We start from the raw sequence: 23,003 nt of genomic DNA, 5'->3' as shown, positions 1-23,003 counted from the left end.
ATTTGGCTCATCGACATCAGTAAAATGTGGCATAATGACTTAGTAAACCATCTTGCAAGAAGCATAAACAAGAGAAACCTACAGCGTAGGACTCGTCGATTACCATTTGAAGTACCTTGGAGTAGGATTCGCCTGTGTATCTGGCAACCTCAGTCATGGAGAGTGGGAGGGGACTACAGAATTTTGACCGTGATTGCAGTACCATTTCTGGCCACATTACTACATATGGCACCTTTAAATACGCTCTGTTTCTTCCTACTCCTTTTTGTACATGTACAATTGTGTAGGTGTAATGCAATTCACTTCAATAACCCTGTATGTATGTTCAAAATGGACTATAGTGTTACTGTAACCAAGATAAGTGTGTTATGGATTTTATGTGGTGGTTAATAAATGTGTACATCCATCCATTTTCTACCGCTTATTCCCTTCGGGGTCGCGGGGGGCGCTGGTGTCTATCTCAGCTACAATTGGGCGGAAGGCGGGGTACACCCTGGACAAGTCGCCACCTCATCGCAGTAAATGTGTACACTTATGTGGAATATATAGGAATGTTAGCCACAGTAATATTTTTTTTTTTAAGGTTAACACTGGTTCACTATTTTAAGTTAAAGGTCAAAAGTGTTAATAAAGCAGCTTAAACTGGGACATACTGTTTTTTATTTTCAATATTTGTATGGTACAATTGTTCTGGTAAAGAAAAGTATTGCAGGAGAGATTATGAAATATTAATTGGTGAGTTTGTGACATTTTTGTTAAACTGCTGATAAACAAGTAATAAATACATTTTAAAATACAACAACATGGTCCCTTCTGGGTGTCTACATGCGTGCCAGCGCATATAGCAGGATCGTGAATACCATGAATTGATTTACGTGGACCCCGACTTAAACAAGTTGAAAAACTTATTCGGGTGTTGAAAGAAAGGGCATCTCTATCCTCCTTCAAAACCGCACTAAAAGAACACCTTCAGGCAACTTCAACCCTAAACTAACACCCTCCTTTTCTCATCATACCTCTTCGGATTGTAAATAATCAAATGTAAATAATTTCTTATAATTTCTGATCTCTCTCTCTCTATGTCCACTACTTGCTGTACATATCCTACCAAGTCAGTACTACACTGTTCCAATGTCAGTTTCTCTGATGATGCAATTGTTGATGCTGAAGCGCTGATAACAACCAAACCTAACCCCCCCCCCCCCCCCCATATCCCACACCCCAGATTGTAAATAATGTAAATAATTAAATGTATACACTCTGATGATTACCTTGTGTGATGACTGTATTATGAAAATAGTATATATCTGTATCATGAATCAATTTAAGTGGACCCCGACTTAAACAAGTTGAAAAACTTATTTGGGTGTTACCATTTAGTGGTCAATGATAGGTTGATTGGCAACACTAAATTGGCCCTAGTGTGTGAATGTGAGTGTGAATGTTGTCTGTCTATCTGTGTTGGCCCTGCGATGAGGTGGCGACTTTTCCAGGGTGTACGCCGCCTTCCGCCCGATTGTAGCTCAGATAGGCTCCAGCACCCCCCGCGACCCCAAAGGGAATAAGCAGTAGAAAATGGATGGATGGATGTACGGAATATGTACTTCACTGTGCAATCTACTAATAAAAGTTTCAATCAATCAATCAAAACCATTTAGTTGTCAATTGTACGTAATATGTACCGAACTGTGCAATCTATTAATAAAAGTTTCAATCAATCGTAAACCAAACATCAAAAAAGCCAAATATGTTCCATCCATACTTTTTTTTCAGTCGCACACTTTCTTGCAAATGTTGCTTTGACAGACGAATATCCAGTAATAAAATTACGCGTGTGTAATGAAAGCAGGGATTCTGAGGACACGCCCTTTTTCCCAGCCACAGCGAACGCAGCAATCATGGCATCGCAGTTGCCCTCGCGCTTGAGGGCGTGGTCAGACCTTAAGGGGCGGAGTTGCTAGCGCGCACGCGGGCGCGTGAGTCGGCGCGCACGCGTGTGTGTGTGTGCGCGTGTTTGTGTGTGTGCGCGCGCGTCCCGCTTGGCCGCATGAGATGATCTGACTTGGGAGTCTTCGCCGTCACAACTACTTCACTCTGTCCGCCTTCCCTCTTCCATCCTCCTGCTGGCTCGTCTCGACGCTTTGGGGAATGTTGACCACGGCGACCTGAGCCCGACGCTGCCCCGTCGCCTTTCACCTCCACACGGCCGCGCGTGTCCGGGTAGGGCCGTGTAGCTTGGCTGGCTGACCCGGGCTGTGAGGTGAGTGCTTGCCGCCGAGAGGTGTCAGCGCGTGGGCAAAGTTGCAACACTTGCCGCTGGTTCAACTTGAAGTTAACTCCGTGAGGACTCCACTACATCCTCCGCGCTTGTGTGGACTTTCCTTCACATTCTTCCCCGCGTCTGCGAAGCTCCATTCAAGCCCTGCTTGGTGCTGTTTGGACTTAGGCAGTGTCCGCCTGCCAGCATGTCGTGTTGACTATTGCGTAACAGCAGCTTCTCGTAGCACATACTTTGCATCCAGTTGGACTGCTGACAACTTGGCAGCCTTATAGGGGGCTGGAAATGAGGGGGGAAAAAAGACAGAGGCGATTTCCCAGGATTATTCACCTTGTCCCACTGCATGGTGCTGAGTGGCATAAGAAGTTTGTTTAGATCTGTGCTTTTTGATTGATTAATTGAGACTTTTATCAGTAGGTTGCACAGTGAAGTACATATTCCGTACAATTGACCACTAAATGGTAACACCCGAATAAGTTTTTCAACTTGTTTAAATTGATTCACGATACAGATATATACTATCAGATATATACTATCATCATAATACAGTCACCACACAAGATAATCATCAGGGTGTATACATTGAATTATTACATTATTTACAATCCGGGGTGTGGAGGGGGGTTAGGTTTGGTTGTTATCTTCAGTCATCAACAATTGAGAACAGAGAAATGGATATTGAAACAGTGTAGGTCCGACTTGGTAGGATATGTACAGCAAGTAGTAGAGAGAGATTTACGTTAAAGGCCTACTGAAACCCACTACTACCGACACGCAGTCTGATAGTTTGTATATCAATGATGAAATCTTAACATTGAAACACATGCCAATACGGCCGGGTTAGCTTACTAAAGTGCAATTTTAAATTTTGCGCGAAATATCCTGCTGAAAACGTCTCGGTATGATGACGTCAGCGCGTGACAGGATTGTAGAGGACATTTTGGGACAGCATGGTGGCCAGCTATTAAGTTGTCTGTTTTCATCGCAAAATTCCACAGTATTCTGGACATCTGTGTTGGTGAATCTTTTGCAATTTGTTCAATGAACAATGGAGACAGCAAAGAAGAAAGCTGTAGGTGGGAAGCGGTGTATTGCGGCCGGCTGCGGCAACAACACAAGCACAACTGATGTTTCATTGTTTACATTCCCGGAAGATGAAAGTCGAGCTTTACCATTGGCCTGTGGAGAACTGGGACAACAGAGACTCTTACCAGGAGGACTTTGAGTTGGATGCGCAGACGCGGTACCGTGAGTACGCTTCCAAACATTTGATCGCTTGCCCGTACGTGTGTGCCGCTACGTGCATGTCACGTACGTAACTTTGGGGACTTTGGGGAAATATATGTGCTGTATGAACTTTGGGGAGGTAAACGGTACTTTGGGCTGTGGGATTGAGTGTGTTGTGCAGGTGTTTGAGTTGTATTGGCGGGTTATATGGACGGGAGGGGGGAGGTGTTTATTATGCGGTATTAATTTGTGGCATGTTAAATATAAGCCTGGTTGTGTTGTGGCTAATAGAGTATATACAGTATATGTCTTGTGTTTATTTACTGTTTTAGTCATTCCCAGCTGAATATCAGGTCCCACCCGCCTCTCACAGCATCTTCCCTATCTGAATCGCTCCCACTGTCCTCTGGTCCTTCACTCTCACTTTCCTCATCCACAAATCTTTCATCCTCGCTCAAATTAATGGGGAAATCGTCGCTTTCTCGGTCCGAATCGCTCTCTCTGCTGGTGGCCATGATTTTAAACAATGTGCGGATGTTAGGAGCTCCACAACCTGTAACGTCACGCTACTCGTCTGCTACTTCCGGTACAGGCAAGGCTTTTTTATCAGCGACCAAAAGTTGCAAACTTTATCGTCGATGTTCTCTACTAAATCCTTTCAGAAAAAATATGGCAATATCGCGAAATGATCAAGTATGACACATAGAATGGACCTGCTATCCCCGTTTAAATAAGAAAATCGCATTTCAGTAGGCCTTTAAGGAAGTAGTTCGACATGTACTTCGGTATCAGGCAGGTGCCTGCATCAAATTAGTGGAAAATGATCCAATTGCTTTTAATTGGTCCACACATGTATTGATTTACTACAACTGGTTGTCTACTATAGTGGAAGACACTACTTCCCAAAACTCAGAATGAAGCTAAAATGATTTCCCTCTCTAAAATGTTCAATAGGGGTGTAACAATTCGTTTCAGAATTTAGGGGTGCCAATACGATTCAGGTACAATATTATCTTTTTTTTTTTTAGATCCGAAACGATTTAGTGAGTGGAAATTGATTCAGTAACTTTTTAACAATAGCAACAAAAACAAATCAGCCATTATGACTGAAATAAATACTGGACACTGAATGGGAAGTTTCCTATATTCCTGTTATTTCTTGTAAGGGAATTAGATATAAATGAATTATGGATACAAACAAGCAAGTAAACAACAATTAATGGCCAATGCATTCACATCTTATTTAAAGTTAAAGTACCAATGATTGTCACACACACACTCGGTTTGGTGAAATGATCCTCTGCATTTGACCCATCACCCTTGATCACCCGCCTGGGAGGTGAGGGGAGCAGTGAGCAGCAGCGGTGGCCGCGCTGGGGAATCATTTTAGTGTATTAAGTGCAACCATCATAATCTCCAGTTGAATGAACAGCAGATTTACCTGGGTGTAACAATTACAAACCCCGTTTCCATATGAGTTGGGAAATTGTGTTAGATGTAAATATAAACGGAATACGATGATTTGCAAATCCTTTTCAATCCATATTCAATTGAATGCACTATAAAGACAAGATATTTGTTGTTCAAACTCATAAACTTTTTTTTTTTTTTTTGCAAATAATAATTAACTTAGAATTTCATGGCTGCAACACGTGCCAAAGTAGTTGGGAAAAGGCATGTTCACCACTGTGTTACATGGCCTTTCCTTTTAACAACACTCAGTAAACGTTTGGGAACTGAGGAGACACATTTTTTAAGCTTCTCAGGAATTCTTTCCCATTCTTGCTTGATGTACAGCTTAAGTTGTTCAACAGTCCGGGGGTCTCCGTTGTGGTATTTTAGGCTTCATAATGCGCCACACATTTTCAATGGGAGACAGGTCTGGACTACAGGCAGGCCAGTCTAGTACCCGCACTCTTTTACTATGAAGCCACGTTGATGTAACACGTGGCTTGGCATTATCTTGCTGAAATAAGCAGGGGCGTCCATGGTAACGTTGCTTGGATGGCAACATATGTTGCCCCAAAACCTGTATGTACCTTTCAGTATTAATGGCGTCTTCACAGATGTGTAAGTTACCCATGTCTTGGGCACTAATACACCCCCATACCATCACAGATGCTGGCTTTTCAACTTTGCGCCTATAACAATCCGAATGGTTCTTTTCCTCTTTGGTCCGGAGGACACGACGTCCACAGTTTCCAAAAACAATTTGAAATGTGGACTCGTCAGACCACAGAACACTTTTCCACTTTGTATCAGTCCATCTTAGATGAGCTCAGGCCCAGCGAAGCTGACAGCGTTTCTGGGTGTTGTTGATAAACGGTTTTCGCCTTGCATAGGAGAGTTTTAACTTGCACTTACAGATGTAGCGACCAACTGTAGTTACTGACAGTGGGTTTCTGAAGAGTTCCTGAGCCCATGTGGTGATATCCTTTACACACTGATGTCACTTGTTGATGCACTAAAGCCTGAGGGATCGAAGGTCACAGGCTTAGCTGCTTACGTGCAGTGATTTCTCCAGATTCTCTGAACCCTTTGATGATATTACAGACCGTAGATGGTGAAATCCCTAAATTTCTTGCAATAGCTGGTTGAGAAAGTTTTTTTTAAACTGTTGAACAATTTGCTCATGCATTTGTTGACAAAGTGGTGACCCTCGCCCCATCCTTGTTTGTGAATGACTGAGCATTTCATGGAATCTACTTTTACACCCAATCATGGCACCCATCTGTTCCCAATTTGCCTGTTCACCTGTGGGATGTTCCAAATAAGTGTTTGATGAGCATTCCTCAACTTTATCAGTATTTATTGCCACCTTTCCCAACTTCTTTGTCACGTGTTGCTGGCATCAAATTCTAAAGTTAATGATTATTTGCAAAAAAAAAAAATGTTTATCAGTTTGAACATCAAATATGTTGTCTTTGTAGCATATTCAACTGAATATGGGTTGAAAATGATTTGCAAATCATTGTATTCCGTTTATATTTACATCTAACACAATTTCCCAACTCATATGGAAACGGGGTTTGTAAAATGTTGGTGTTGAGTCATTCATTTTTTTTTCTTTTATTTATTTATTTCAGACAATGGCATAAAAAAGTACAAAGTTGACAACACATAATAATATAATTTAATATAGTGCAAAAGGTAATGTATAGTATGTAATGCATATTGCCATCATATTGCAGTCTACACGTATCTCTTATTTTGACTGCCATCTACTGGTCACACTTATTACACCATGTAACAAAAAAATATTTGAGAAGAACTGCTAAGCTCAGTGGCCACTTCTGTCTGAGGATATGGTTTGATGCCCCTCAATAACAAGGTACCGTACTGTTGATCAATTGTTGGGTGCTGTCTTAGTCTCATGATTAGACCTGGGCAGATAATAAAATTTGATGGACGATGTATTGTCCCATAAAATTATTGTGGATAAACGGTATTATTGTCAGCATTATTTTTAAACCAAATTTAGCCCTAATGCAATTTAATACAGGTTTTCCTTTCAAACGCAATAAACTTTGATTTCTCTCTTTTTTACCATTGTGTTTGGAAGGTTAGTGACTTGTAGTTATTCTAAATAGGTAAACAAACAGTAAAAATAAAACAACTCTCACTCACTGTTAGCAACAATTGCCCAAATGTTAAGTGCAGTTTTTTCCACAGTTGTAAAAACAGGGTTGGGTGTTTTTTTTGTTTGTTTGTTTTTTTAGCTATCACTTTCCATAAAATTGGGCATTCTTGCTTGTTTGTCCGTGTTAATGAGCTTTGGTTGGTTGGTAGAAGTTTTTTTCGAACATGTATACAGTTTCAATATGATACATCACATATTTTACATATTACATTTTTTATTTACTACGTGTCCAAAAGGGAGTAGGAAGAAACAAAACTTATTTAATCCTACCCCCTTTCTACTTTATTGCAATACACATACTGTATGTTAATATTAATGTTTTATATTGCACACAATTCACATCAATTCATTTTAAATACAGCAGTTATCTTTATACCTAGTTTTGTCAATTATGATTCACTTAATTAGATGAATAATATCTTATTTTCACTAAGTTCAAGATGTTTATCATAATTCGTCCTTGTACTTTGTAAACACTCATAGTTTGATTGGTTTCTTAAACTGAATCATATTAGTACTCTGATTTTTTTGCCGAATCCATTCCATCATTTGATTTTGCGTAGTGACATACTAAAAGTTTAAGTGTTGTATGTGCATTAGGGATGTCCCGATCCACGTTTTTGCACTTCCGATCCGATACCGATATTGTTTTTGCATTTCCGATCCGATACCGGTACTGACCGATACCGATACTGACCGATACTGGCCTATCCGAGCATGTATTAAAGTTTAAAGTTATTTAGCCTACTTAGTTGTCAGAATCATGTTGAAAAGGGTTTTAGTACTCTTGATAACAACTAGCCAGCTGAATTAGGGGAGTTTGAATAATACACAATGGTTGGTAACAAGAAACTGACCTGTTTATTCAAGGATAAACACACAATAGACAAAATTATACATGACAAACAGAAATGGCATCATTGAACTAGGGCTGGGCGATATGGCCTTTTTTTAATATTGCGATATTTTAAGGCCATATTGCGATACACAATATATATCTCGATATTTTGCCTTAGCCTTGAATGAACACTTGATGCATATAATCACAGCAGTATGATGATTCTATGTGTTTTGATTGATTGATTGAGACTTTTATTAGTAGGTTGCACAGTGAAGTACATATTCCGTACAATTGACCACTAAATGGTAACACCCGAATACGTTTTTCAACTTGTTTAAGTCGGGGTCCACTTAAATTGATTCATGATACAGATATATACTATCAGATATATACTATCATCATAATACAGTCATCACACAAGATAATCACATTGGATTATTTACATTATTTATAATCCAGGGTGTGGAGGGGGCGCCGGATGTAAGTGTCAAAAAGACAGCCAAAAGAGTTTGATATGAGAATAAATCTAAAGTTAAAATATAGGGTAGAAATGCATCCATTTGCAGGAAATGTAGTCTTGATTTTCAAAATTTTCTTTCAAGGCTTGCATGTCTACATTAAAACATTCTTCTTCATGCTGCATTAATATATGCTACTTTTAAACTTTCATGCAGAGAAGGAAATCACAACTAAAAAAATCACTAATTTTTTCATACGGTGTTGATCTGGAAATGTTTGCCTCTGCATTTTGATGGTTTGGGCGTGTGGCACCGAATGGAGATAAGCGTCTCGACAGACTTCACAATATTTGAACAATGATGACGAAAACTGTTTTCTCTGTCGTGTCCGTGTGTCGAAAATTGTTATGCGCTTATTTTTTTATTTGATTTTGTGCGTGGCATAGATTTGCTATGCGCAGAGGACGCTTAAACAGTGCGCAATTGCACAGGCGAGCACCTTAGAGGGAGCGTTGCTCGCACGGCTGCGCTAGCATCACAGCTAACGTTAGCCATGCTGCTACCTCTCTGCTCGGGGAGGACGTATACGTATGTGATGTATGACGTGACAGTATGTGACGTATGACGTGACAGTATGTGACGTGTGTAAGAAGGTGCACTTGCTGTCTGTGAGAAGCACAGACACAGAAAAGAGTGAGAAGAGCCTGTCGTGTAATGCCAGCAGCTAAAAGCAACTGCGTGAGAATCCACAGACCTGTGGATGTGTTGAAGGTGTGCTGGAAAATGCGGAACGGATATTACGGCGCAGCAGAAAAGTGGAATGTATTATTTAAATCGGTGCGTTGGAAAACACGGACCGGAGTTTTTTTTTAAACTGGATCTGGATCGGCATTTTCCCATGCTTTGCCGATACGCAATTTTTGGCAAATATCGGCAGCCGATCCGATCCAAATATCGGATCGGGACATCCCTAATGTGCATACAAATGTTTTAAAGTCAGATCTTTTTCTAAGGTTATATTTCTCGTCTTTTGCTGAGAAAAAATGTTCTCCATTCTTGGGTTAGGTCAGGTTATAGTTTGCTTTGTGCATTGTACATTGTACACTGTATAGTAAGTTATCGTTTTGTAGTTTGTATTTCTTGTTTAGCACTTAGCAATACTGCTACATGATGCTTGGTGATTCACTAAAGCTGGAGTTGTTTAGCAGAGCTTCTAAAACTTGTAGCTCATCCTCCTTATATCCAGGATCAAGAATATAAGTTTCTGGATCATAATTGTTCCCAAAGTTATCATTGTTGACTCTCACAAAGTCTGCATGGTTTGCATTGTTGTTGTTAGGGAAGGGATCTGTGGTTCCTACTTCTACGTCACGTGATCATGCGACCTGCTAGCTCATGGATTTTATTGAGATTGATACTATTTTGATGATAACTATTTACTCGCAAACTTTGTGTCATACATCAGATATACTGTATATGATAATAGCTTCAATCTAGATGCAACTTGTTTTTCCACTCTACTGGTACTTTAATGTAAAAAAAACCCCAAAACATAATATCACCCCTTTAAATACGCAGGTATAGTTTCTCCACGGTCGCTGCAATAGAGTGCCAGTGATGTCGGTGGATTTTGAACAGTGGATATTTTTCATTTATCTTTATTTCTCATTAATGTACACATGTTTAAAAAGTGCAATTTCAATGTTGATGTGGATTTATTAGAAACAAAAAGTGCATGTTCCCCAAAATACACATTGAGGCTATAAATTGTGTTTTATTTTACTTTGTGGAACGATTTAATGTCCCAGAAATTATTGCCAATAAACAATATTGTTGTCAGCAAAATTTTGAGACCAAATGAAGCACTAATGCAGGGCTATTCAAATAAGTTTTTCTAGGGGCCACTTTCAGTGAGCTAAGGACCGGGGGTTATCACTTCTCCCTTCACTATAATTTTTCTTTTCAGAGCCAGAATTCTCTGCAGTGTACTTTTGTTTTTGATCTATTTTCTTTTGTCAGAATTAAACATTTCAGGGAAAACAGCCTCGTTAGGCAGAATCCAATGCGGTGGACCCTGGCCTTTAGTAGGCAAAAATTTCAATTTAAAGATTCCCCAATATGTTTTCCTCTTTACAGCAGTGAGCGTTCTAGTGTTTTTATCATTTTTAATTTGTCACAATAATGTTGTTTTCTTCCAAGTTTTTAACTGAATTGGTGTCATTCTCAGATTGATTTTGGCCTCAGGCGGCCAGTTGATTAGCCCTGCACTAATGTAATCATGGTATATAATAATAATATTAATAATAATAATAATGCAAGTATTCCTTTCAAATGCAATACATTTAGATTTTTTTAACCTTTTGTAATTGGAAGATCAATACATTTTAAGTATCTAAAATAAGAATAAAGAAGATTAAAAACTAAAATTGACTCTCAATTTCTGTGAGCCAAAATTGCACTTCAATAAATATTGATCATCTTAAAGTGTAGGATTTTCCTCAGTTGGAAAATATGGGTCAAGTGGTTTGTTTTGTTGTTTATTTGCTGTCACTTTCCAACAAATTTGGCATACTGGCTCCTTAATTTTTTGTTGATGGGCTCATGTTACTAATTCAGTTTGAAGATTAAATATACCCACACCAGACATTTGGCTTTGCAATCATATTTTTTACTCCAAATTTTTTGTTACCTCACGATGCTTCTCACAAGCAGGTAGCAACTCGTGAGGCTCTGTACATGAATTTCATGTGTGGAAGCTGTAGCGTCCCGCCTCCATCCGCAGAGAAGATTGACTGCGGTCATTTAATTCTGTTACTGAATAAACCCACTCAGGTGCTGAGAGCAATGCACCGGGTGAACCCTATTTGAAGGCGAAAGGCAAAGAAAACAAAAACCCACCCAAACTTGGCAATTTATCAATGATGGTAAAGTTTATCAAGTTCATTTCATCGTTCTATTAATTATGGTCCACTCATGATGTAAAAATGTGAATCGCAGGGCAGTGTTTAAATGCCTATGTATGTATGTATGTATGTATGTATGTATTTATTTATATATATATATATATATATATATATATATATATATGTATGTATGTATGTATGTATGTATGTATGTATGTATGTACAAACCCCGTTTCCATATTAGATGTAAATATAAACGGAATACAATGATTTGCAAATCCTTTTCAACCCATATTCAATTGAATGCACTACAAAGACAAGATATTTGATGTTCAAACTCATAAACTTTATTTATTTTTTTTGCAAATAATAATTAACTTAGAATTTCATGGCTGCAACACGTGCCAAAGTAGTTGGGAAAGGGCATGTTCACCACTGTGTTACATGGCCTTTCCTTTTAACAACACTCAGTAAACGTTTGGGAACTGAGGAGACACATTTTTTAAGCTTCTCAGATGGAATTCTTTCCCATTCTTGCTTGCAGTACAGCTTAAGTTGTTCAACAGTCCGGGGGTCTCCGTTGTGGTATTTTAGGCTTCATAATGCGCCACACATTTTCAATGGGAGACAGGTCTGGACTACAGGCAGGCCAGTCTAATACCCACACTCTTTTACTATGAAGCCACGTTGATGTAACACGTGGCTTGGCATTGTCTTGCTGAAATAAGCAGGGGCGTCCATGGTAACGTTGCTTGGATGGCAACATACTGTATGTTGCTCCAAAACCTGTATGTACCTTTCAGCATTAATGGGGCCTTCACAGATGTGTAAGTTACCCATGTCTTGGGCACTAATACACCCCATTACCATCACAGATGCTGGCTTTTCAACTTTGCGCCTATAACAATCCGGATGGTTCTTTTCCTCTTTGGTCCGGAGGACACGACGTCCACAGTTTCCAAAAACAATTTGAAATGTGGACTCGTCAGACACAGAACACTTTTCCACTTTGTATCAGTCCATCTTAGATGAGCTCAGGCCCAGCGAAGCCGACGGCGTTTCTGGGTGTTGTTGATAAACGGTTTTCGCCTTGCATAGGAGAGTTTTAACTTGCACTTACAGATGTAGCGACCAACTGTAGTTACTGACAGTGGGTTTCTGAAGAGTTCCTGAGCCCATGTGGTGATATCCTTTATACACTGATGTCGCTTGTTGATGCAGTACAGCCTGAGGGATCAAAGGTCATGGGCTTAGCTGCTTACATGCAGTGATTTCTCCAGATTCTCTGAACCCTTTGATGATATTATGGACGGAAGATGGTGAAATCCCTAAATTCCTTGCAATAGCTGGTTGAGAAAGGTTTTTCTTAAACTGTTCAACAATTTGCTCACGCATTTGTTGACAAAGTTGTGACCCTCGCCGCATCCTTGTTTTTTTTAATTTCATGGAATCTACTTTTATACCCAATCATGGCACCCACCTGTTCCCAATGTGCCTGTTTACCTGTGGGATGTTCCAAATAAGTGTTTGATGAGCATTCCTCAACTTTATCAGTATTTATTGCCACCTTTCCCAACTTCTTTGTCACGTGTTGCTGGCATCAAATTCTAAAGTTAATGATTATTTGCACAAAAAAATAGTAGTAATAATTAGTTTGAACATCAAATATGTGTCTTTGTAGCATGTTCAACTGGATATGGGTTGAAAATGATTTGCAAATCATTGTATTCCGTTTATATTTACATCTAACACAATTTCCCAACTCAGATGGAAACGGGGTTTGTATGTATGTATGTATGTATGTATTTATGTAGGTATATATATATATATATATATATATATGTGTAAATATATGTGTGTATATATATATATATATATTAGGGGTGTAACGGTACACAAAAATTTCAGTTCGGTACGTACCTCGGTTTAGAGGTACGTACCGAATTGAAATTTATGGTACGGTTAATTTTCGGTACAGTAAGAAAACAACAAAATATACATTTTTGGGTTATTTATTTACCAAATTTGCAAAATTTTCCACCAAAAATATTTTTCTTAATGGAATATTTGGTGTGAAGTAATCAGAACCTTGGATAGGTCAATAATTCATAATAACATTGATTTTGATTCAATATTATGTTGTGAGCAATGACAGTTTGAAAGAAAAAAAACAGCTTTGTTTTATTAGTCAACATTGCAACTTTTTCTAAATTACATTTAACCTTTAAGCTATTTTATTTCACTTTTGTTATGTTTTTGTTTATTTTATTAGTATTTTTAGAATGTGCCGTGGGCCTTTAAAACATTAGCTGTGGGCCGCAAATGGCCTCCGGGGCACACTTTTGACACCCCTGCTATAGATAATAAAAAATTAAATCTGATAAATCTATGGATAAAAAGCAGAGTCTCTGCCCCTCCCTCACGAATGCTGCTGCGCGCACAATTTGTTTTGTTTTTAACCCCTTCTTAACCCTGAACGTACACTGAAAATACACGCAACCCTAACTCAAAATGTCGGACATTTGAGGCATTTAAGAAACTCCGCCCTGACAGCTCCGCAAAAGAGGACATGTCCAGTGAAAAGAGGACGTATGGTCAGTCTATTGTAGCCCATATATATATATATATATATATATATATATATATATATATATATATATATATGGTATATATATATATATATATATATACAGGTAAAAGCCAGTAAATTAGAATATTTTGAAAAACTTGATTTATTTCAGTAATTGCATTCAAAAGGTGTAACTTGTACATTATATTTATTCATTGCACACAGACTGATGCATTCAAATGTTTATTTCATTTAATTTTGATGATTTGAAGTGGCAACAAATGAAAATCCAAAATTCCGTGTGTCACAAAATTAGAATATTACTTAAGGCTAATACAAAAAAGGGATTTTTAGAAATGTTGGCCAACTGAAAAGTATGAAAATGAAAAATATGAGCATGTACAATACTCAATACTTGGTTGGAGCTCCTTTTGCCTCAATTACTGCGTTAATGCGGCGTGGCATGGAGTCGATGAGTTTCTGGCACTGCTCAGGTGTTATGAGAGCCCAGGTTACTCTGATAGTGGCCTTCAACTCTTCTGCGTTTTTGGGTCTGGCATTCTGCATCTTCCTTTTCACAATACCCCACAGATTTTCTATGGGGCTAAGGTCAGGGGAGTTGGCGGGCCAATTTAGAACAGAAATACCATGGTCCGTAAACCAGGCACGGGTAGATTTTGCGCTGTGTGCAGGCGCCAAGTCCTGTTGGAACTGGAAATCTCCATCTCCATAGAGCAGGTCAGCAGCAGGAAGCATGAAGTGCTCTAAAACTTGCTGGTAGACGGCTGCGTTGACCCTGGATCTCAGGAAACAGAGTGGACCGACACCAGCAGATGACATGGCACCCCAAACCATCACTGATGGTTTGGGTAGGTTTGGTTTGCATTTCCTTTGGAAATCGAGGTCCCAGAGTCTGGAGGAAGACAGGAGAGGCACAGGATCCACGTTGCCTGAAGTCTAGTGTAAAGTTTCCACCATCAGTGATGGTTTGGGGTGCCATGTCATCTGCTGGTATTTTGGATTTTCATTTGTTGCCACTTCAAATCATCAAAATTAAATGAAATAAACATTTGAATGCATCAGTCTGTGTGCAATGAATAAATATAATGTACAAGTTACACCTTTTGAATGCAATTACTGAAATAAATCAAGTTTTTCAAAATATTCTAATTTACTGGCTTTTACCTGTGTGTGTGTGTGTGTGTGTGTGTGTATATATATATATATATATATATATATATATATATATATATATATATATATATATATATATATATATATATATGAGAACAGCAATGAGTAATTAAAAAAAAAATGGAATAATGGAACCAAAAATGTTTATATTTATAAGTGTATGTATATATACAGTATATATATATATATATGTTTGTAAATGTTGCAGTTTATAAATAAAGGTTAAAAAAAACAAAAAAATAAAATAAAATAAAATTAAAAAAACACGTAGCCTCTGCGCATGCGCATAGCATAGATCCAACGAATCGATGACTAAATTAATCGCCAACTATTTTTATAATCGATTTTAAGAAGCAAAACCGTGGCCTTAAAACCTAGGTAAAGACATTAGTGTGGGTTACCTGTATTGTTGAACCTGTAATAAACACAATTATAAATATGAATAAAATGACAGTTGTCAGCTGTTAGGATATATTGCCTCGATCAAACATGGCAGAAAAGTCTGTAACAAGATACTTCAGTAGTATCAATCAATCAATCAATCAATGTTTATTTATATAGCCCTAAATCACAAGTGTCTCAAAGGGCTGCACAAGCCACAACGACATCCTCGGTACAAAGCCCACATAAGGGCAAGGAAAAACTCACCCCAGTGGGACGTCGATGTGAATGACTATGAGAAACCTTGGAGAGGACCGCATATGTGGGTAACCCCCCCCCTCTACGGGAGACCAAAAGCAATGGATGTCGAGTGGGTCTGACATAATATTGTGAGAGTCCAGTCCATAGTGGATCCAACATAATAGTAAGAGTCCAGTCCATAGTGGGGCCAGCAGGACACCATCCCGAGCGGAGACGGGTCAGCAGCGCAGAGATGTTCCCAGCCGATGCACAGGTCCACCCCGGGTCCCGACTCTGGACAGCCAGCACTTCATCCATGGCCACCGGACCTGTGCCCCCCCCCCCCTCCCCCTCCACAAGGAAGAGGGGAGCAGAGGAGAAAAGAAAAGAAACGGCAGATCAACTGGTCTAACAGGGGGGCTATTTAAAGGCTAGAGTATACAAATGAGTTTTAAGATGGGACTTAAATGCTTCTACTGAGGTAGCATCTCTAATTGTTACCGGGAGGGCATTCCATAGTACTGGAGCCCGAATAGAAAACGCTCTATAGCCCGCAGACTTTTTTTGGGCTCTGGGAATTACTAATAAGCCGGAGTTCTTTGAACGCAGATTTCTTGCCGGGACATATGGTACAATGCAATCGACAAGATAGGACGGAGCTAGACCGTGTAGTATTTTATACGTAAGTAGTAAAACCTTAAAGTCACATCTTAAGTGCACAGGAAGCCAGTGCAGGTGAGCCAGTATAGGCGTAATATGATCAAACTTTCTTGTTCTTGTCAAAATTCTAGCAGCCGCATTTTGTACCAATTGTAGTCTTTTAATGCTAGACATAGGGAGACCCGAAAATAATACGTTACAGTAGTCGAGACGAGACGTAACGAACGCATGAATAATGATCTCAGCGTCGCTAGTGGATAAAATAGAACGAATTTTAGCGATATTACGGAGATGAAAGAAGGCCGTTTTAGTAACACTCTTAATGTGTGATTCAAACGAGAGAGTTGGGTCGAAGATAATACCCAGATTCTTTACTGATTCGCCTTGTGTAATTGTTTGGTTGTCAAATGTTAAGGTGGTATTATTAAATAAATGTCGGTGTTTAGCAGGACCGATAATCAGCATTTCCGTTTTCTTGGCGTTGAGTTGCAAGAAGTTAGCGGACATCCATTGTTTAATTTCATTAAGACACGCCTCCAGCTGACTACAATCCGGCGTGTTGGTCAGCTTTAGGGGCATGTAGAGTTGGGTGTCATCAGCATAACAATGAAAGCTAACACCGTATTTGCGTATGATGTCGCCTAGCGGCAGCATGTGAATACTAAAGAGTGCAGGGCCAAGAACCGAACCCTGAGGAACTCCGCACGTTACCTTAACATAGTCCGAGGTCACATTATTATGGGAGACGCATTGCATCCTGTCAGTAAGATAAGAGTTAAACCACGACAAAGCTAAGTCTGACATACCAATACGTGTTTTGATACGCTCTAATAAAATATTATGATCGACGGTATCGAAAGCAGCGCTAAGATCAAGAAGCAGCAACATAGATGACGCATCAGAATCCATCGTTAGCAGTAGATCATTAGTCATTTTTGCTAGGGCTGTCTCCGTAGAGTGATTTGCCCTGAAACCGGATTGAAAAGGTTCACAGAGATTGTTTGAAACTAAGTGTTCATTTAGCTGCTGTGCGACAATTTTTTCGAGGATTTTCGAAATAAAGGGAAGGTGGGACACCGGTCGGTAGTTTACCATGAGGTCAGGATCAAGGTTAGGTCTTTTGAGCAGAGGATGAATAACCGCTTTCTTGAATGCTAGGGGAACAGTGCCAGAGGAAAGTGATAAGTTTATAATATTTAGCACTGATGGACCTAATAATACAAAAAGCTCCTTGATAAGTTTCCCAGGAAGTGGGTCAAGTAAACATGTTGTTTGTTTTATCCCACTTACACGCCGTAATAGTTCCTCTAATGTTATTTCATCAAAAAGAGAGAGACTATTTTGTATTGCAGTATCCGTCGTAGATACAGTTGTATCTGTGTTAATAGAACCCAGTTGTAGCTGGGATGCGTTGTCTTTAATCTCCTTTCTAATGAGTTCAATTTTCTTATTAAAGAAATTCATAAAGTCATCTGCCGAGTGGGTGGAGCTATTGGGAGGAGTCCCTTGTTGGGTTAGCGATGCTACTGTACTAAACAAAAATTTAGGGTCGTTTTTGTTGAGGCGGATGAGATTTGAGTAATATTTAGCTTTAGCTAAGGTAAGCATGCGTTTATACGATATTAAACTATCACTCCATGCTTGATGGAAAACCTCAAGCTTGGTCGCGCGCCATTTGCGTTCCAACTTTCTACATGATAATTTATGAGCTCTGGTTTCTTCTGTAAACCATGGGGTGCGCCTTTTAGGGGCCCTTTTTTGTTTTAGCGGTGCTATACTATCAATGGTTTTGCGCAGGGCATTGTCAAAGTTGTTAGTTAGGTTATCAATAGAGCCGACATAATTTGGGAATGGTGCCATTACCGAAGGCAGTAGGTCAGCAAGAGTCATCGTTGTGGCAGCATTAATGTTGCGGCTGCTATAGCAGTTATTATTATTATTAGTTTGTTGACAATGAGTCAGAACTTCGAATTTTATAAGGTAATGATCGGACATTACTTTAGTATACGGGAGTACCATAACTTTGGAGGTGGTGACACCCCTGACCAGCACAAGATCTATCGTATTACCGTTGCGATGCGTAGGTTCATTTATTATTTATGTAAGACCACAGCTATCAATTATAGTCTGGAGCGCCACGCACTGAGGGTCCGATGGGGTATTCATATGGATATTAAAGTCCCCCATTATGATTATATTGTCTGCGTGCGTCACTAGATCAGCAACGAACACTGAGAATTCATTGATAAAGTCTGAGTAGGGCCCTGGGGGGCGGTAGATAACAGCCATATCGAGAGGCAGCGGTGCCACAGACCTCATAGTAAGCACCTCAAACGATTTGTATTTATTATTTAGGTTAGGGGTAAGGTTAAAGTTTTCATTGTATATTAGTGCGACCCCCCCACCCCTTTTAAGGGGACGGGCAATATGCGCATTCGTATAGTTAGGAGGAGATGCCTCATTTAGCGCAAAAAAATCGTCTGGTTTGAGCCAGGTTTCGCTAAGACCAATGACGTTAAGATTGTTGTCTCTAATGACCTCATTAACTAATAACGTTTTGGGAGACAATGATCTTATGTTTAAAAAGCTCATATTATAAGTATTGGGCTGTTTTGATGAGTTTTTGTTTAAATTATCCGTAGTAGCAATATTAATAATGTTGCGTTTATTATACGTAGTGCACTTTAAATAGTTTCGACCATATCTAGGAATTGATACGACGGGAATTTTCAGATTGTTTGCTTGATGCTGCGATCGACTGAACGCATCAAGATTTGCCACCTCAGTAGAATGCATTTCTACCCCTGACACATTCACAACAGAAAACACATTATGTGAGTTGTGTGTTATTCTAAGAAAATTGCTATGCGTACAGGAATTATCCAGCCTGGCGCTGGCTAGTTCTAGCTTAACTGACTCCTCACCCGGACTAGCAGGCTCTGTAATTGCCTGTAACCGGGCTTGCTCTAGTGTAGTTAGTCAAATGTGACTTAAACAGTAGTCTAAGTTTTTAGACAGGATGATGGCGCCTTCCTGGTTAGGGTGAAGGCCGTCTCTCATCAGCAAGCCTGGTTTGCCCCAGAAAGAGGGCCAATTATCAATAAACGTTAGTCCCTGTTGTCTACAGAAGCTAGCCAGCCACTTGTTAAGCGAGACTAATCTGCTATATCTCTCATCATTGCCTCTCGCAGGCAGGGGGCCAGAGACAATTACTCGATGCCTGGACATCTTTCTAGCGAGATCACAAGTCCTGGCTATGTTTCTCTTTGTAATCTCTGACTGTCTCATTCTAGTGTCATTGGAGCCAACTTGTACAACTATATTCGCATAACTAGTGGTTAGTAAACAGTAGGGATGCAACGATACTCTGTATAATCCTTCACGGGACACTTTGCCTTAAACAAAAAAAAATAAAAAATTGACAATCGAGATCGGATAATATGAAAAAATTCCATCCATCCATTTACTACCGCTTATTCCCTTTGGGGTCGCGGGGGGCGCTGGAGCCTATCTCAGCTACAATCGGGCGGAAGGCGGGGTACACCCTGGACAAGTCGCCACCTCATCGCAGGGCCAACACAGATAGACAACATTCACACTCACATTCACACACTAGGGCCAATTTTTTTAGTGTTGCCAATCAACTTATCCCCGGGTGCATGTCTTTGGAAGTGGGAGGAAGCCGGAGTACCCGGAGGGAACCCACGCAGTCACGGGGAGGACGTGCAAACTCCACACAGAAAGATCCCGAGCCCGGGATTGAACCCAAGACTACTCTAACCCCTCTTCCACCGTGAAGCCAATATGAAAAAATTAATTGGGATAATTTGTTTGCCATATTGCCTAGCCCTACTTTAGCTATTCCACCCAAGTGTTCCTCAAGAAGGAAAGGTACTGGTATCTAATAATTGAATACATTGTTGGATCAGGTGACTCTTACCTTCTTTTCTAAGAGGCTAAAGCTTAAGCCACACCATGCCTGTGACTTTTTTAAGGACATTTTCTCAACTGTAACCAATTACTCTTCCCTGCCTTTACCATTAATTCCTGCTTTTTTTCAATGATGTTGCGGTTCTATCCCTGTGTTCATGGCAGCCGCTCGTGTTGCGGTTCGTCTTAACCCCCTCTGCGCCAGGCCTGCAATTTCAAGTCCTTGCTCACTAAGCACAAGCATGATGGGGCATGAACTCTGCAAGACTTCAAGCTGCCAAAAGGCTGCTGACTGCACATATTGCTCATAATTATATGCACAAGGTATACTCATCTTACTGCAGCATTCAAAACTTGAGTGTCCTGAGATAAACCCTTGAAAACATGTGAAAAATATATACAGCTACATTAGGCTCTGATCCACCAAATCTTTGGGATGAAAATATTTGTTTGGTAGGAGTGAGACCAGAGATTTGGTTAAGCGCCAAAAGTGACTGTTCATTTTAAATATACGCTTGTTTTTGAGTACACAAATATAGTGTGTGCCCTCTTGTCCGTCCGTGTATGCACGTTATTGAAGGTGCAATAAAAGTGGTGGTGATATCCAATTAACTGGTATTGATGCTATAAGAGCTTGTGGCTGTGCTCTCGGCAGCATTCCATTGGGTCTTGCGTCAGCCGGCAGTCATTCAGCACTGGTTAGTCTAGGCTTATATACTGTTAATACCACCTCCCTGATGTAATGACACCATTAACCAATGCCTGCTGGGGGACCTCAGCACAGTTCATGTCTGTCAACTGACTGGCTCTAAAAGCAACTCCTCCTTCTGCTGCCAAATTCTCAGCTGGGGTGTCAGTGGTCAAAGGTATTCCCGTGACATTGAACTCTGCTGTAATTTTTTTTTTCATAAAATGTGACGTGAGTTGTATTATTACTGAGCTCTGCCATCTGTCTCATATAAACTTTGAGTTTTTCATAGTTTTCACTCATGTGATAATCATTTGTTCACCAGACATTTGGATAGTTTGAAACATACTAACAAACTGCTACCAGTCAAAATGTGAACAATCATCAATGTAATACCTCGACACAATAACCACAAAGTAATAATTTCATTCTCTGCAAGGAGTGTTTCTAAAAACCACAATTCCCGAGGGAGAGCAATACAAAGCTTATTTTTGCCACTTTCCACGTGTGACCTAAGGCAATGCAACACTTGCTTGTCTAACCTCCAGAATGTACAATGGATCAAGTTTCTCACTGTCTGGTTTTGGTCCAAAAGTGGCTGAAACCCAAGCCGGTGTGAGAGGCAAAAGTGTTGCCTTTATTACTCAGGTAACTCAACACCTGATGGACCACAGGCTCAGGTGGGTCATGTGCTGAGACGTGTTGATGAAATGGAATCTTTGAAACATATGTGGACTTTTTTAACAGCTCTTGTCTGAAACATCTCTCAGTTCATGTTATTGCTTTGTGTATATCTATGCAGGCTTTGCCCCATCTGTAACAAGGTCAGTACTCATTTATGGGCTCTCTTGAAACTAAGCCTCTAAGTCAGGGGTGGGCAATACATTTTTACCGGGGGCCGCATGAAAAATCCGAGCACTGCTGGAGGGCCACATCGACAATTTTAAATTAAATTTTGCTCAATATTATTTTTGATGTACCATAAGATAATTAATAATGATAATGATAATGATAATAATAATTAATAATAATAATAATAATAATAATAATTTCAAAATAATTCAATTTAACTTTATACAAAGCAGATTGCTTTTGATGGTTTTATTTTTAACACTGTCTTACACAACACTTCCTGATGTACAATACAATGCAAAAATGTCTATTTCTGCACAGGGTTAATTTTTGTCACTTTATCCTGCATCCTCTTTAAAAGTCTGTGACTGCCTCATACCGTCTTGTGGGTTTTCGGGACCATTTAGGAAGGACATGTTGCGAGCAAGCAGGTTTAGACTTCTTTATTTTTCAATAATACCAGTCTCTTTCGTGCTTTTCAGCACTTGCACCTGCTTCTCGCTCCGCCGCCTGCTTTTCAGCCGTGTACGTCCTCGCCTCTCTCTGGCGCGCTCGCTTCGCATCCGCCTCTCGTTGGGTCTGTCTCCTTCTTCCTGCACGCGTCTCAGGCTCTCCAACTCCTTCTCCCCCGTCGCTCTCAGCCGCTGTTCTTTTAACTGCTGCGAGGGGATTAGCTGATTGTGACAAGGTGCGCGATCCCCGCACCTGGTCACAAATGGGCGTCGCTCTCGGCGCGCACAGTCTCGCCACTTGCTCGCCGCTTGCTTACCGTCCACGCCTCCTCGCCGCCATCTTGGAGCGGGCACCGTCGGTCCGCCGGCCCCGCCTCCCCACAAAGTCCAATATTTTTCCCCGTCAGATTTGGACAACCATCTGTTGTCACACCTGCCAGCTTGTCCCATTTCAGTCCTAACATGTCCAAACACGCATTTACCTCTGTGAACAAGTGATTACCTGTGATTGTCCCTTTAATTGACTGCATGGCTGCCAACTCCTCCGTGATTTGAAAGTCTGCAGTTATCCTACGTAAGAAGATGAGCAGCTGGGCGGTGTCACGTACATCGCAGCTCTCATCCAAAGCCAGCAAAAAATAGTCAGTCGGCCGTTCTGTTCTTCAGCTGAAGCTCCAAGTTTCCAGCGAT

The 23,003-nt window shown here is 40.2% G+C and overlaps 1 protein-coding gene across 11 annotated transcripts in view; it reads left to right on the top strand.

The window, feature by feature from the left end:
* Window positions 1–1,983: 1,983 nt before the first annotated feature.
* grb10b (growth factor receptor-bound protein 10b) overlaps window positions 1,984–23,003 on the top strand; it is a 165,623-nt gene continuing 144,603 nt past the window's right edge. For 3 of the 11 annotated variants that reach the window (XM_061951054.2, XM_061951049.1, XM_061951045.1), the window contains exon 1: window positions 1,985–2,260. The gene's annotated coding sequence lies outside the window, so the exon portion shown is untranslated. Of the gene's footprint in view, window positions 2,261–3,507; window positions 3,527–23,003 lie in introns of those variants that run through there. The other 8 variants (XM_061951046.1, XM_061951047.1, XM_061951053.2 and 5 more) reach the window with 6 other exon arrangements.

The sequence above is a fragment of the Nerophis lumbriciformis genome, linkage group LG04, assembly GCF_033978685.3.
Source record: "Nerophis lumbriciformis linkage group LG04, RoL_Nlum_v2.1, whole genome shotgun sequence".
NCBI classification, from domain to species: domain Eukaryota; kingdom Metazoa; phylum Chordata; class Actinopteri; order Syngnathiformes; family Syngnathidae; genus Nerophis; species Nerophis lumbriciformis.
The sequence above is the reverse complement of the archived record's forward strand: the minus strand, read 5'-3'. Positions and strand labels throughout refer to the sequence as shown.